At 36.8% G+C, this 16,815-nt stretch overlaps 1 protein-coding gene and 1 pseudogene across 7 annotated transcripts in view; one reads left to right on the top strand and one right to left on the bottom strand.

Moving 5' to 3' along the window:
- The window catches only part of Srpk2 (SRSF protein kinase 2), a 228,290-nt gene that overhangs the window by 188,827 nt on the left and 22,648 nt on the right, over positions 1 to 16,815 (bottom strand). The window lies entirely within an intron of this gene.
- LOC114085298 (protein SET-like) lies at positions 3,909 to 5,239 on the top strand (annotated as a pseudogene).

Raw genomic sequence — 16,815 nt, 5'->3', positions numbered from 1 at the left:
CACCCCTAAGAGTCTCAAGCTAAAATGACTGACCTCAAAGACTTATGTTCTAATTAAGTGACTTAACCAAATTACTTACCTGCTTAAATTTCCTCAGTTACTGGGCTAGGAGGTATAGCTCACTGGTAGAGCTCTTGTACAGCATGCACAAGGCCCTGTGTACACTGAACATTAAATAAATAAATCCTCAATTTAAAAAAAGAGAATGCTTACATTTTTTTTATCCTATTCTAAACAGGGTGTTTGTCATAGTACTGAGGTTTAATCACAGGAGTGTTCTCTCTGAGCTATATCCCCATACCTTTTTTGTTTCGTTTAGCAGCAAGGAGTCCACTAAATTGCACAGGCTGGCCTTAAACTTGGGATCTATCTCAACCTCATAAGTATCTGGAATTCCAAGCATGTTCCACCACACCAGGCTAAAAATTTTTCATTTTATATATATAATAAGCTATTGTTAAAATATTTAAAATTTATTCATTTTCTTCTTGTTATTTGAAACACTTTCTTTGACTCTTCCTGTTATAACTTTCAAATTAGTCTTGGATTTTTCAAGTAGACAGATTATCTGAAAATAGTATACTCTGCTTCTTTCTAATTTGTTATGTTTTTCTTTTAATATGTATATTTTTAGTTGTAGTTGGATATAATACCTTTATTTATCCTTTTTAATAAATATTTTTTAGTTGTAGTTGTACATAATACCTTTATTTATTTATTTTCATGTGGTGCCGAGGATTGATCTACCACTGAGCCACAACTCCAGCCCTTATTTTATCCATTTTTATGTGGTGCTGAAGATGGAACCCAGCACCTCCCAGGCAAGCACTAGGCAAGCACTCTACTCTGAGCCACAACTCCAGCCCCTCTAATTTGTTATGTTTTGCTGGGATTTTTTGGTCTTACTGCACTAATATTTCTAGAATACTACTTCTAACACACTATTTTTTAGAACATTAACTGTTGGGCTGGGGATGTAGCTCAGTCGGTTGAGTGCTTGCACAAGGTCACTGGTTCAATCCCCAGCACTGGAAAAAAAAAGAACACTGTTAACTCAATCTCATTTCTAATTTTAAATGGGATTGCAATATTCATAACACTAACTACAATCCACAGATAATATCATTTAAAAAAAAAGTCAGTATTTACATATTAAGGAAGGGTCTTTTTTTCCTAAGGAATGAACCTAGAGCCTTTGGCATGCTAGGCATATGCTCTATCCTTAGTCCCAAAAAGGGTCCTTCTATTTCTATTTTACAAAGTTTTTTGTAAAGCCCTGAGTTTAAGCCTCAGTGGGGAGGGGACATGTCCCCAAAGAGAGTGTTATTCAAAATTTACTCTTTGATTCATTCTTGCATTAATTAGTCACAGAAATCCCCTTCTAAAACAAAGACTAATAAGAGTAATTTCATCTTTTATGTATAATTCTAAGACATCACTGTAAATACTATTTAAAGTTCTGTGCCTAAAATACATGCTCTTAGAAATTTTTGAATACAGATACATAAAGCAATTTCTCCTCTAGTGAAAGATTCCAGACTAGTTTGGGGGTTCTTAAACCTGTTCATTCAGTTACCAAGTTCACTTCGTAAGCATTTACTGACCGACTACTGTGTTCCAAGAACCACATACCAAGCACAGGAGAATTGGATGATGACTCACACACTACTCCATCTTTGGGAACTCACAAAGTGCATGATGTTAAATACTGTAACAAAATGATGAAGGAAGAAACAATATCAACTTGAGATATCCAAAATAATTCAGAGGGGGCTGGGGATGTGGCTCAAGCGGTAGCGCGCTTGCCTGGCATGCGTGCGGCCCAGGTTCGATCCTCAGCACCACATACAGATAAAGATGTTGTGTCCGCCAAATACTAAAAAATAAATATTAAAAAATTCTCTCTCTCTCTCCCCTCTTTCTCTCCCTCTCTCTCTTTAAAAAAATAATAATAATAATAATTCAGAGGAGGTAACAGCCAAGCCCTGAACACTGATACTGGTCCAAAAGCAGTTCTCAAAGTAAAGCCCACAAACTCCGGCAGGCCCTGAGAATAAATAATTCTAATTGTCCTGTCTAATGACAGTTCAATACCAATAGTGGGCAAAAATGCTAGTGCCTGAGTGTGCATTAAGTCAATAATCCCTAATGGTACTAATAATCACTTTTTTTTAAGAGAGATACTGGGTATTGAACCTAGGGGTGCTATACTACTCAGCTACATCTTCAGTCCTTTTACGTTCCTTATTTTGAGACAGGATCTTGCTAAATTGCAAAGACTGGCCTCCTGAGATCTTCCTGCCTCAACCTCCCAAATAGCTGGGATCTCAGGTATGCACAACTATGCCGGGCTTCACCACCATCTTTTAAAATGTCCTTAGTGGAGTAAAAACCTTTTTTTTTTTTTCCTTCTCTTTTATTAATCTCTACCCTTAAACGTGTATCTTTGTAAAATTCTGTGACAAAATATGAAAGATATACAAAGAATTTATGCAACACACCACAATACGGTGGCTATCTCAAGAAAAAGCACTTAGGTAATTGAATCTGAGCTCATCAATTTTTTTTTTCATAAAACACCATTTTTACTTGATAGGCTACAAACTATGGTTTTCCCGAGTTGGATATATGGTAAACATTTTCTAAAAACAGAATGATGCAAGCCTATCAATGAAAGGAAAACAGATGACAGGGGTTTTTTTTGTTTTTTGTTTTGGTTTTGGTTTTTTTGCCAATGATAACATTCAAGCTTTCAAGGGAATATTAGAATTTTGTAAAATTTGTGTCTCCACATGACAGGTCTCAATGATTAATTTTTCTGATGAGGTATTAGTGAATTATTTTTAGATATTGTATGATGATGCCTGTCAACATTTAGATATCCATGAATATCGGTATAATTCAGTAAAGTCAGTATTTTCCAAATGATCAATATATGATGTTATAAAATCACAAACAGGGATGGGGGAGCCATTCAAAGAGTAAAAAAAAAAATAAGAGATACACTATAACAGAGTACAAAAATTTCATATGGTGATATGGTGTTTTAGATTCAACAATACAACTAACCTTCCTTCTAACCCTTGCCAAATTTTAGTGTAATACCAAGGAATATCCACAATTACCTGAACAAGTTAATACTCTTCTAATTAATACTCTTCTATATATCCAAACCCAGATTCTCTTCATATACTTTAATCAAAATAATAATCCAACAGAATAAATGAAGCAAATACGAAAATCCAACTATCTTCTATTAGGCAGATATTAAAGATATTGCTAAATATGTAAAACAATGCCACTGTTTTCAGTTTAAAAGAAAAATTTTTTAAAAGAATGAAATTAAAACAAAAGGAACCACTGAAAAAAATTGACAGAACAAAAAGTTGGTTCTTTGAAAAAATAAATAAAACTGACAGACCCTTAGCCATGCTAATGAAGAAGAGAGAGAAAACTCAAATTACTAACATACGTGATGAAAAAGGAAATCACAACAGACACTACAGAAATACAGAAGATAATTAGAAATTATTTTGAAAACTTGAACTCCAATAAAATAGAAAATATCGAAGGCATTGACAAATTTCTAGAGTAATTTAATTTGCCCAAATTGAATCAGGATGACATACACAATTTAAACAGATCCCATTTCAAGTGACGAAATAGAAGAAGCCATCAAAAGTCTACCAAGAAAAGCCCAGGACCAGATGGGTACACAGTCAAGTTCTACAAGACCTTTAAAGAAGAACTGATAACCAATACTCTCCAATTTATTTCAGGAAATAGAAAAAGAGGCAGCACTTCCAAACTCATTCTATTAGGCCAATATCACCCTGATCCCAAAACCAGGCACTTCTCCCTGATGAGCTGTGAGACCTGTGGGTCTGCTCCTTGACTTCCCTCACAGGATGGCCCCCAAATGCCAATCTCCACTCCAGTCTCAAACAAAAAAAACCAAACTGCCTGCCGCCCCTAAACAGGCGGATTCATCAGCCTCTCTGGGTTTGCCGAAGGGAGAAAAAGAACAAGAAGCAATTGAACATATCAATGAAGTACAAAATGAAATACAGACTTAACAAACAAGCCAGTGAGGAGATATTGAAAGTAAAACAGAAATATAACAAACTCCACCAACCATTTTTTCAGAAGAGGTCAGAACTGATCGCCAAAATACCAAATTTTGGGGTAACAACATTTGTCAACCACCCACAAGTGTCTGCACTGCTTGGGAAGGAAGATGAAGAGGCGCTGCATTATTTGACCAGAGTTGAAGCGACAGAATTTGAAGATATCAAATCAGGTTACAGGATAGATTTGTATTTTGATGAAAATCCTTACTTCGAAAATAAAGTTCTCTCCAAAGAATTTCATCTGAATGAGAGTGGTGATTCATCTTCAAAGTCCACTAAAATCAAATGGAAATCTGGAAAGGATCTGAGGAAACGTTCAAGTCAAACGCAGAATAAAGCTAGCAGGAAGAGGCAGCATGAAGAACCAGAGAGCTTCTTTACCTGGCTTACTGACCATTCTGATGCAGGTGCAGATGAGTTAGGAGAAGTCATCAAAGATGATATTTGGCCAAATCCATTGCAGGACTATTTGGTTCCTGATATGGATGATGAAGAAGGGGAAGGGGAAGATGAAGATGATGATGATGATGATAAAGGACTGGAAGATATCGATGAAGAAGGGGATGAGGATGAAGGTGAAGAAGATGAAGATGATGATAAAGGGGAGGAAGGAGAGGAGGATGAAGGAGAAGACAACTAATTGAACACTGATGGATTCCAACCTTTTATCTTTCTTTTGTTTTTTTTTTTGTTTGTTTGTTTTTTGTTTTTTTAATTCAGTCCCTGGGAGCAAGTTGCAGTCCCCCCTCCCCACTTCCCCCCACTCCCTGTGCTCAGTCGCCCTGTTCTTGAGGTCTCTTTTCTCAAACCATGTTTCTCAACTTATTTTGGGGGGAAATACCTTGAGCAGAGTACAATGGGAAAAGAATCTCTATACCTTCTGTTCTACTAAATTCATTTTTATCCCTTCCTGTCTCAAAACAAAAAAAAAAACTGTATGGAATCAACACCACCGTGCTCTGTGGGAAAAAAGAAAAACCTTCTGCTACTTTCACTCTGCTGGAAGCTGGAGGGTGCTAGGCCCCTGTGTAGTAGTGCATAGAATTCTAGCTTTTTTCCTCCTTTCTCTGTATATTGGGCTCAGAGATTACACTGTGTCTCTATGTGAATATGGACAGTTAGCATTTACCAACATGTATCTGTCTACTTTTTCTTTTTTAAACAAAGAAAAAAAAAAAACTTTAAAAAATGGGGTTATAGAAGGTCAGCAAAGGGTGGGTTTGAGATGTTTGGGTGGGTTAAATGGGCATTTTGACAACATGGCTTCTCCTTTGGCATGTTTAATTGTGATGTTTAATGGACATCCTTGCAGTTTAAGATGACACTTTTAAAATAATATTCTCTCCTAATGATGGCTTGAGCCCTGCCACTCAATGGGAGAATCAGCAGAACCTGTAGGATTTTATTTGGAATTGACATTCTCTATTGTAATTTTGTTTGTTTATTTTTAAATTTTCTTTTTTGTTTTCACTGGAAAAGAAAGATGATGCTCAGTTTTAAACGTTAAAAGTGTATAAGTTACTTTGTTACAATAAAACTAAATGTGTACACAAAGGATTTGATGCTTTTTCTCTCAGAATAGATATACTTTTAATATGACCTTCCAAGTTTGACTTGTATAATAACATCATCGTCAAACTTTGTCACCCTAACTTCGTATATTTTGATACGCACTTTGCAGGATGACCTCAGGGCAATGTGGATTGACTAAAGGGATTTGAATCAATGTCTTAATGTCTCCTTAGCTGGGAAACATGGGTACAATTTATTATTGGTTTCTGAACATGTCATTTGGGATAGTAGAAACTCAAAACTGAGTTATGAGTGATACCCTTGATTTTTATCTCAAATCGGCAGTTTTTAAAGTGGGTCTTCAATTACCTGGATATAGTAGTGCTTTGCTGCCACCATCAAACAGATCTGGTGCTCTAATGTCAAGTTGTTCGTGGGACAGTTGCTGGCATGTCTTCACTGGCTCTATAAAGTGTGGCCAAGAAGATGGGCTCTCAGAGTAAGAAGTCCATGCTGGTGGTCAGGAAGAACTTTCTGTCTCTTTTAAGTCCCTGGTAACTGGCATAAATCTCTCCAAAGCCAATGTGTGGATCTGGGTGGGATGATGGACTCTGCTCTGTCTGCTCAATGCTGCTGTGCAGAGAGTAGCATTTTGAAAAGCTACCTAATGCATAAGCTTTTTAATGCTGTAAAATACAGCTGAAATTAAATGCCACTTTTTCAAAGGTGAATTAATGGACACAGCCTGGTCAAATTCAAAGCTTTTTGTTGTATAAAACTTTATATATGGAACTATTCCATCAATAGGCAAAGTGTAACCAAAATCTGTCTAGATGGATAGTATGTAATTTCTGCACAGGTCTCTGTATACATCTGTATACATCACTGTATACCGGTCAGGAATCTTGCTCCAATAAAGGAACATAAAGATTTTTTTTTTTTTGGAAAAAAAAAATAATAAAATACCTGGCAATCAATTTAATGAAAGAGGTGAAAGATCTGTATAATGAAAATTAGAACCCTAAGGAAAGAAGTCAAAGACCACCTTAGAAGATGGAAAGATCTACCTTGCTCTTGGATAGGCAGAATTAATATTATCAAAATGACCATACTACCAAAAGCACTATACAGATTTTATGCAATTCCAACCAAAATCCCAATGGCATTCCTCATAGAAATAGAAAAAGCAATCATGAAATTCATCTGGAAAAATAAGAGACCTAGAATAGCTAAAGCAATCGGTAGCAGGAAGAGTGAAGCAGGTGGCATCACTATACCAGACCTTAAACTATACTACAGAGCTATAATAACAAAAACAGCAATGGTATTGGCACCAAAACAGACTGGTAGACCAATGGTACAGAATAGGGGTCACAGAATAACCAAAAAAGTTACAATTATCTTATATTAATGACAAAGGTGACAAAAAAATGCACTGGAGGAAAAATAGCCTCTTCACAAATGATGCCAGGAAAACTGGAAATCCATATACAACAAAATGAAATTAAACCCCCTATTTCTCACCATGCACAAAACTCAACTCAAAATGGATCAAGGCCTTAAGAATAAAACCAGAGACCCTGCGTCTAATAGAAGAAAAAGTGGGCCCAAATCTCCATCATGTTGGATTAGGCCCCAACTTCCTTAATAAGACTCCTTTGGTGCAAGAATTAAAATCAAGAATCAATAAATGGGATGGACTCAAAGGAAAAAGTTTCTTCTCAGCAAAAGAAACAATCTGTGAGGCGAATAGAGAGCCTACATCTTGGGAGCAAATCTTTACCCCTCACACATCATATAGAGCACTAATCTCTAGGGTATGTAAAGAACTCAAAAAGTTAAACACCAAAAAAATAAATAACCCAATCAATAATTGGGCCAAGGACCTGAAGAGACATTTCTCAGAAGACAATATATATGATATATATATATGATCAACAAAAATATGAAAAATGCTCATCATTGCTAGCAAATAGAGAAATGCAAATCAAAATCACTCTAAGATTTCAACTCACTTCAGTCAGAATGGCAGCTATTATAAAGACAAACAATAATATTGGTAAGGATGTGGGGGAAAAGGTACACTCATATACTGCTGGTGGGACTGCAAATTGGTGCAGCCAATATAGAAAGCAGTATGGAGATTTCTTGGAAAATTGGGGGGCTGGGGTTATAGCTCAAGTGGTAGGGTGCTTGCCTCATATGCACAAGACCATGGGTTCAATCCCCAGCACCACAAAAAAAAAAAAGGAAAATTGGGAATGGAACCACCATTTGACCCAGCTATCCTTCTCCTCAGCCTATACCCAAAGGACTTAAAAACAGCATACTACAGGGACACAGTTACATCAATGTTTATAGCAGCACAATTCACAATAGTTAAACTGTGGAACCAACCTAGATGCCCTTCAATAGATGAATAGATTTAAAAAAATGTGGCATATATACACAATGGAATATTATTCAGCAGTAAGAGAGAATAAAATCATGGCATTTGCAGGTAAATGGATAAAGTTAGAGAATATAATGCTAAGTAAAGTTGTCCAATCCCCAAAAAAACAAATGTCGAATGTTTTCTCTGATATAAGGAGACTAATTCACACTGGGGTTGGAAGAGGGAGGATGGGAGGATTAGATGAACTCTAAATAGGGCAAAGGGGTGAGAAGGGAAGGGAGGGGGCATGGTGGAAAAAGATTGTAGAATGAGATGATACCATTATCCTGAGTACATGTATGAAGACACAAATGGTGTGAATATACTTTGTATACAACCAGAGATATGAAAAAGTGTGCTCTATATGTGTAATAAGAATTGTAATGCATTCTGCTGTCATATATAAATTAAAAATAATTTTAAAAAGAGAGACAACAAAGTTGGAGGACTGACACTATCTAACTTCAACACTTACAATATGGATATGGTGGCGCACACTAGTAATTTCAGCCACTTGGGAGGCAGAAGCAGAAGAAGCCTAAGTTTAAGGCCATCTTGGACAACTTGGTAAGCCCTTGTCTCAAAATTAAAAATAAAAGGGCTTGGGGCTGTGGTTGTTGTCCAGTGGTAGAGCACTTGCCTAGCACATGTGAGACACCGGATTGGATCCTCAGCACCACATAAAAATAAATAAAAGATATTATGTACATCTACAACTAATACTTATTTTTTTTTCTTTTTTTCTTTTTTTTTTTTTTTTTTAAATAGGGAGACTTGGGATACAGCCTAGTTGGTAGAGCGCTTACCTCACATGCAAGCCCTAGGTTCAATCCCCAGCACCACAAAAAAAAAAAAATAGAGCTAGAGAGGTAGCTCAGTGGTACAGCATTGCTGGGTACAATCCACAGTACTACAAAGCTACAGCAATCAAAACTGTGTGGTACTGGAAAAATGACAAGTAGATTAATGGAAAACAAACAGACACACATTGGAAGGCATTAAAATAGAGAGAAAGATAGTTTCTGCTGACTGATGTTCTGCTGTCTGCCCCGGGGCCTCATGGACTCTGAAGGAGGCCTCTCCAGGGAACTTTCTGTGGACAGTGGATGGGAGATCGCCTTAGAGCTGCTTCCTGGGCATTCCTGAGGTGGCCTCTGGGTTTGTGTATTCAGAGCTGTTTGGATATAGCTTCTTTGAGCAACAGGACAAAAGCGGACAGATTGAATTGGAAGCTCTCCCCTCCATCCCCCACTTAGGAGACCTGCTCCCCACAAGGAACCCTCAGGCCACCTTCCAGAGGTGTGACTAAAATGCAACAATTCCACCCCCACATGCATCTGTGAGGCATTTGGGGGTGGTTGCAGACACAAGAATGGACAGAAGGACACATCTAGACCTCAAGATGCCCCTGTCCCTGGGCAGCTATTTAGCCTCCTGTTTTGGTGACACCCATTTCATGGGCAACTTAACAATGTCTCAAAAGGGACTCTGAGTAATGGCCTCACTTGTTAGGGGCTAAGTGGGGTGCTTCAGCTGGCCAGTTTGTCTCCCAGAACAATTTTGGGGGCCTGACAGGTGGGCCTAGATACTACTACAAACCTATTAGAATGGCCAACTTCCAAGATGGGTGTGGTGGCACACACCTGTAATCCCAGTGGCTTGGGAGGTTGAGACAGGGGGATCAAAGGCAGACTCAGCAACTTTGAGAGGCTCTAAGCAACTCAGTGAGACCCTGTCCTTAAATACATAAAAGGGATGGGGATGTGCCCCAGTGGTTAAGTGCCCCTCAGTTCAATCCCAGGTACAAAAAAAAAAGAATGGAGTCTGGGGTTGTGGCTCAGTGGTACGGCGCTTTCCTAGCATGCATGAGGCACTGGATTATAAAGGTATGATGTCCATCTACAACTAAAAACAACAACAAAAAAAAGAATGGCCAACTTCCAGAACACTGATAGCACCAAATGCTAACGTGTATGAAACAGAAGCAACTCTCTTTTCATTGCTGGTGGAAATAAAAAATGATATAGCTACACTGGAAGACAGTTTAGTAGTTTCTTATAAAACTAAAAATATTCTTCCTATACAACTGAACTCCTTGATATTTAACCCAGAAAAGCTGAAAACCTGTGTCCAAAAACATACATGCAGATGTTTACAGGTTTATTCAAAATTGCCCAAATTAGAAACAACTGAGATATTCTTCAGTAGGTAAATAAAAAACTATGGTACATCCAAAGAAATGCTATTCCACTCAAAAGAAATGAATTTAATAACATTCTTATATTTTCTTCATTCACTCATACATTATTATTAAAAAGACTTTTTATTGGTACACTGTAATCATACATAATAGTGGGATTAAGGAACATATATCCAAGCAACTATTTCATTATCAAGAGAAAATTAAAAACAAAATCAAAAAATAATGCTTAAAACAATTAAGTTATAACAGGACAAACAGTAAAATAATGTGGGATAGAAAAATATTTTTTAAATTCTTATGATGCATGAAATATTCAAATAAAATTTTAATATGGGGGAAAAAATGAGCTATCAAGCCAAAGAAAAGTTTGGGAAAAACTTAAATGCTACTACTAAGTAAAGAAGCCACTCCAAAAAGACGACATAACTGTACGATTCCAAGTGTATGGTATTCTGGAAAAGGCAAAACTATGGAGACAGTAAAAAGATCAGTGGTTGCCAGGAGTTAAAGGGGTAATAGAAGTGAGTGGACAGAGCACAGGATTTTCAGGACAGTGAAACTATTCCATATGACAACATAATAGTAGAAATGTGTCATTATGCTATTGTCCAAATACATAAAATGTGTAACACTGAGCATGAGCTCTGAAGTAAACCACAGAGAATGGGTAATCATGATGTATCATTGCAGGTCACTCTGGCAGTGGTTATAATGGGGCAAGCTGAACAAATACGGGACAGAGGGTACATATAAAAATCTCTATTTTTCTTTCAAATCTACCGTGAATTTACAACTGTTCTTAAAAATTTTATTTAAAACATTATTCTTATGTGACCATGATATAATTATTTTTAAAGAAAATAAAGTAAAAAATTAAAATCAAAAATATATACCCTAAGAATACCGTCAAAAAGCTTTAAATACTCATATAAGACCTTATGTTAGTCAGCTTTTCATCAGTGTGACTAAAATACCTGACAAAAACTTAGAGGAGAAGTTTATTTTGGCTCACAGTTTCAGAGGTTCAGTCTATGGGCAGTCAAGTCCATTGCTATAAGATCAGGCAGAATATCATGGTTCAAGGACATGGAGGAGAAGCACTATCCACCTCATGGCAGCCAGAAAGGAGGATCACAGAGAAGATAAACCCTTCCAGGGCAAAAACCCCTATGACCAACCTCCCCCAACTACATCCCACCTGCCTACAGTTACCACCCAGTTAGTCCATTCAAACTAGATGGACTAATTAAGTTACAGCTCTCAAAATTCAATCACTTTACTGCCAAACATTCCTGCATTAACACAGGAGCTTTTAGGGTACACCTCATATTCAAACCCATAACAGACCTATCACTGAAAACTACAAATGTTACTGAAGGTAATTTTAAAAGACCTAAATAAATGCACATATACACTGTGCTGCTCACAATATTAAGATGTCAATTCTCTCAAATTGATCTGGGGATTCAATACAATCTCAATCAAAATCCCAGCATTTCTTTCACTTTGTAAAAGTTAACTTTGAAAAAGAACATATTCAGAGAACATATATCATCTGACTTCAAGGGTTTCTATAAAAAACTGTAGTAATCAAGACAACATGGTACTAGTGTCAAGAAAAACAAATCAATGGAAGAGAACAGAGAGCAGAAATAGACCTCACATACATGGTGAATTAATTTGACAATTTGCAAAAGCAGTTCAGTAGAGAAAGAATAGACTTTTCTAAAAACAGTGCTGGGAAACCTAGATATACATTTGTTCAAAAAAAAAGTAACTGATCTACACTCCATGCACAAAAATTAGCTCAAATATTATTACAAGCCTAAAAGGAAAATCTAAAACTAAAAAACATGCTGAAGACAAACAGGAGCTGGGCTGCACAATGATTGCTTAGAATTGACACCAAAATATATATAAGAAAAAAATTTGCAAATTAAACTCCATTAAAACTAAGAACTTATATTCTTCAAAAGATTATCAATAAAATGAAAAGATAAGTCACAAAATAAAATATTTATAAATCACATATCTGATAAAGAGCTTATATCCAGAATATATCAAAAGAACCTCAAAGCCCAAAAATAAGAAAACACTAAAAGTTTGAAGGTTCCTAATACAAAGGAATTATAATATTTGAGGAGATGGAAATGCTAGTTACCCTGATTTAATTATTATACAGTGTATGCATGCACTGAATTATGATATTGTAGATAATAAATAAATACAAACAGTAAAAGTCAGTTTAATTTTAAATGATAGTTATTTTTGAGGAAAAGGGAAAACATAGTGACTCAGAAGGAGAACAAGGGGGATCTTTAAATTGCTGGCAATATTCTATTTCTTGATCAGTTATTATATGGATGTGCTCATGCTTGATAATTCAATTATCTACCCATGTAAATATGTGTTTTTATATATAATTTATACTTCAATTATTTTTTTTAAATTAATACATAAAATTTTTAAAAATTTAAACCCAACCCATGGAAACTGTTTAAACTTATGGTCTGCATAAAACCAAACTAAGCTCATATGATTTCTATGAAAGGAAAAACAAGCTAAAAACACATTTCTTTCCCCCATTCACTCAGCAATCATCACTGAGAGTCCACCAGGTGATAGCTGGGCCCACACCATGCCTTTCCTTGAACCATTAGTATCCAATAGAGTGAAGTCAAACCTATCTGGAAACTGTATGGACAAGAAACATATAACTCCATTATCCAAAACAACAGATGCAGTACTAACCCCAAACTCAACCAAAGATCAGTTATATCAGACAAGACCCCCAAATTTTTCTAATCCTCAGTTACCTCAAATATAAACTGGAAATTTATAATATTTGCCCCTATTCTGCCTTCTGAGTATCAAAAGAATAAAATCAAAAAACTTTGAAACCATAATTTTTTTTTTTTTGGGGGGGGGTACCAAAGATTGAACTCAATGGCACCCAACCACTGAGCCACATCCCCAGTCACTTTTTGTATTTTATTTAGAGACAGGATCTCACAGAGTTACTTAGAGCCTCACTAAATTGCTGAGGCTGGCTTTGAACTCTTAATCCTCCTGCCTCAGCCTCTCAAGCCACTGCGATTACAGGTATGCATCAACACAACCAGCAACCATAAAGCTTTATATAGTGACATTTTTATGAAAATAAAGTATACAACCCCAGTTTTTTAAAAAAAAATAGTTGAAAGATCTGAACAGACACAAAACAAAAAAAAAATTTAAGAATGGCAAATAAGCACATGAAAAGATGCTTAACATCATTAGTCATTTGAAAATGAAAATTAAACAGCAAGGGTTGGGCATGTACCTCAGTGGAAGAGTACCTGCACAGTATACTCAAGTGACTGGGGAGGCTGAGGCAAGAGGATCACAAATTTGAGGCCAATCTCAGCAATTCAGCAAGACCTTGTCTAGAAATGAATAAAATTTTAAAAGGCCCGAGGAGGGGCTGGGGTTGTAGCTCAGTGGCAGAGCACTTGCGTAGCATACATGAGGCACTGAGTTCAATCCTCAGCACCACATAAAAATAAACTAATAAAATAAAATCCATCTACAACTACAAAAATTTTTTTTTAAAAAAAAGACTACAGTGAGCTGGGCATGGATGATGGCACACGCCTGTAATTCCAGCAACACAAGAGGATCTCAAATCGGAAGCCAGCCTCAGCAGAAGCAAAGCACTAGGCAACTCAATGAGACCCAGTCTCTAAATAAAATACAAAATAGGGCTGGGAATGTGGCTCAGTGGTCAAGTGCCCCTAAATTCAATCCCTGGTACCAAAAAATAAAAAATAAAAGATTGCAGTGATAGCTTCATGGGTGAATTTGTATGTCAAAACCTTGTCCAGGAGGGCGCATGCACACCTTTAATCCTGGTGACTAGAGAGGCTGAGGCAGGAAAAATCAAAAATTCAAGTCTAACCTTGGCAACTTTGTGAGTCACATCCCACCTACTCCCCTTGCCCAAAAAAAGCAGGATGAAGCTTAGTGTTTGGAAAGCACCCCTGGGTTCGATCCCCAGTATCCAAAAAAAAAATTGCCAAATGTAACAGCTTATTGTCTGTCAATTGTACCTCATGCTAACAAAAATCCTAAACAAACAAAAATGTATGCAAATGGTCTACAAGGAATTATATAGGAAAATGAGAGGAGCACTCTATGAATGTGGGTAGCAATGCTGGTTCATGTTCAATAACTTTATTTTGAAATATGCCAACCAAAATTTCAAGTAAAAAGAATGTATATCATTTAAATCTCATCTAATTCCAAAAGAGTCTTCAGTGGCATATAGTGAAAGTGTAGTAATAAAATCATTAAACAAGTCAAACACGGTGGTGCATACCTATAAGCTCAGCAACTCAGGAGGAGGACTACAACCTTAAGACCAGCCTTAGCAACTTAGCAAGACCCTCTCTTAAAATAAAAAGGACTGAAATGTAGCTCAGTAGTAGAGAACATTGAGTTCAATCCCCAGTACAAAAAAAAAAAAAAAAACCTGAGGCAGTAAGGTTATAGCCAATTAGAATTTGACAATAATTTTCAAGAGATAATTACAAAGAGTGAAGTCATTCGTAAAATTTCCCTTTTCCCAAAGATAAAAGTAACTTTAATTTTTTCATCAAAAATATCAGCTAACATCACTTGCATTTTCTAAAATCTAACATAATTTATTTGATGTTCCTTCACTTTTCCTCATCTTTATCCCAAGTGTCAGGAGTTTGATTATTTTCACTTTAAGAGTCCTATTCAAATTCTTTCTTTTCCTGTTGTTATTGTTCTGAATCTGAAATCTTACAGCTTCAAATCATTTTTGGAATGAGACCAAACACAAATTAATTATTACAACAGTCTCCTAGCTTACATCCTTACCTAGGGATACTCTACCACTGAAACTACACCCCCATCCCTTTTTATTCTGATATAGGGTATCATTAAAATTGCTGGGAATAAGCAGTCCTGCCTCAGATGCCCGCATAGCTGGGATTACAGGAACACGGCCTTGCTGGTCTGATGAAGAATCTTAAACTAGCTCTTCTACTAACAAAAGCTGCATCTCAAAAGACACATGGAGACTGTCCATAACATGCCCTCATGCCACCTATTCTTAATGTGGTCACTTCCTGCAACACATTCACTTGAAGATTTCTTGCAATTTGGGCTCAGAATCTTTGGGGATGGGGGACAAAGAATTTTTAGCCTAGATGAACCTTATATAAACTAAGACTTAAAAACCTATCACTACAAGAAAGGTTCTTTCATGAAGGCTTTGCCTAGATCCTCCATTTCATCTCCCAAACATTCCCCAAATGAAACATTCTATCCTAGACACACCAAATCACTTTCTGAACCCATCTTGTTCTTGCTTGACTCCATGACTCTACAAATGGTTGTTCTTCTCTCACTGGAAGGTTACACACTTTAATTTTGTCATCCTCCTCCCACACAGCCCCACATGCTCCAGCCATGGGTGACCTGGATGTGGAAAAGCAGATAAGCTTCAAGTAACCAAGGAAAGAAGAAAGAAGAACAATGGAATATTCCAATTATAGAACAGGAAAAGGGTAGACAGAATCAAAAAGACACAAAAAAATAAACATCAGGGCTAAAATCCACATAAAAATGACATGAAAAACATGCTAAGGGCCCCTAATTTTTTTCCCCTGAAAGCCCCACACCTGCTCTCAAGAAGCCTTTGCATGTAGGATATATATGTGTTGGGGTCTTAAGAATTGGAGAGGGTAAAGGTTAGAAAATCACAAAAAATGTGTGTTCAGCAATCAAGTTCCCTATGAGCATTTAGTCTTCTTGAAAAAAGAATCCTTATTCATACACCTTATTCATAGCTTTTCAGCTCTGTGACCAAAAAAAACCTGAAATAACTTAAAAGAAGAATCTTAAGAATGGGCTCATGTTTTCAAAGGTTTTAGCACAAGGTCACTTGCTCCATTGTTTTTAGGCCATGATAAGGCAGGGAGCTCCTGGAACAAAGCTGATCCCCTGGCGGCCAAGAAGAAGAGGATAAAAGGAGAGGGAGGAGGTGAGGACAAAACCAACTGGTCAGAGCACAGTCCTAAAGTTTCCCACCTCCCAACAGCACTACCAGCTGGGGAAAAGGACATCAACACAAGAAATTTGGGGGATATTCTACAACATCCTTAATGCATTATTTGATTTCCTACACATTTTCTGACTTAATGTTGAATGCATTTCCATTTCAGCACTTTGTTTCAAAACACTGCTTCAGTCAGGCCCAGTGGCACATGCCTATAATCCCAGCAGCTCAGGAGGCTGAGGCAAGAGAATCTTGAGTTTAAGGTCAGCCCCAGCAACTCAGCGTTGCACTAACTCAGCCAGATCTTTGTCTTTAAGTAATTTTTTTTTCTTTGTGGTGCTTGAGATTGAACTCAGGGCCTTGTGCATGCAAGGCAAGCACTCTATCAATTGAGCTATATCCCCAGCCCCTTAAATAATTTTTTTTTGAGAGAGAGAGAGAGAGAGAGAGAATTCTTTTTAATATTTAT

The sequence above is a fragment of the Marmota flaviventris genome, chromosome 1 (genome assembly GCF_047511675.1).
Source record: "Marmota flaviventris isolate mMarFla1 chromosome 1, mMarFla1.hap1, whole genome shotgun sequence".
In the NCBI taxonomy this organism is placed as follows: Eukaryota; Metazoa; Chordata; class Mammalia; order Rodentia; family Sciuridae; genus Marmota; species Marmota flaviventris.
The sequence above is the reverse complement of the archived record's forward strand: the minus strand, read 5'-3'. Positions and strand labels throughout refer to the sequence as shown.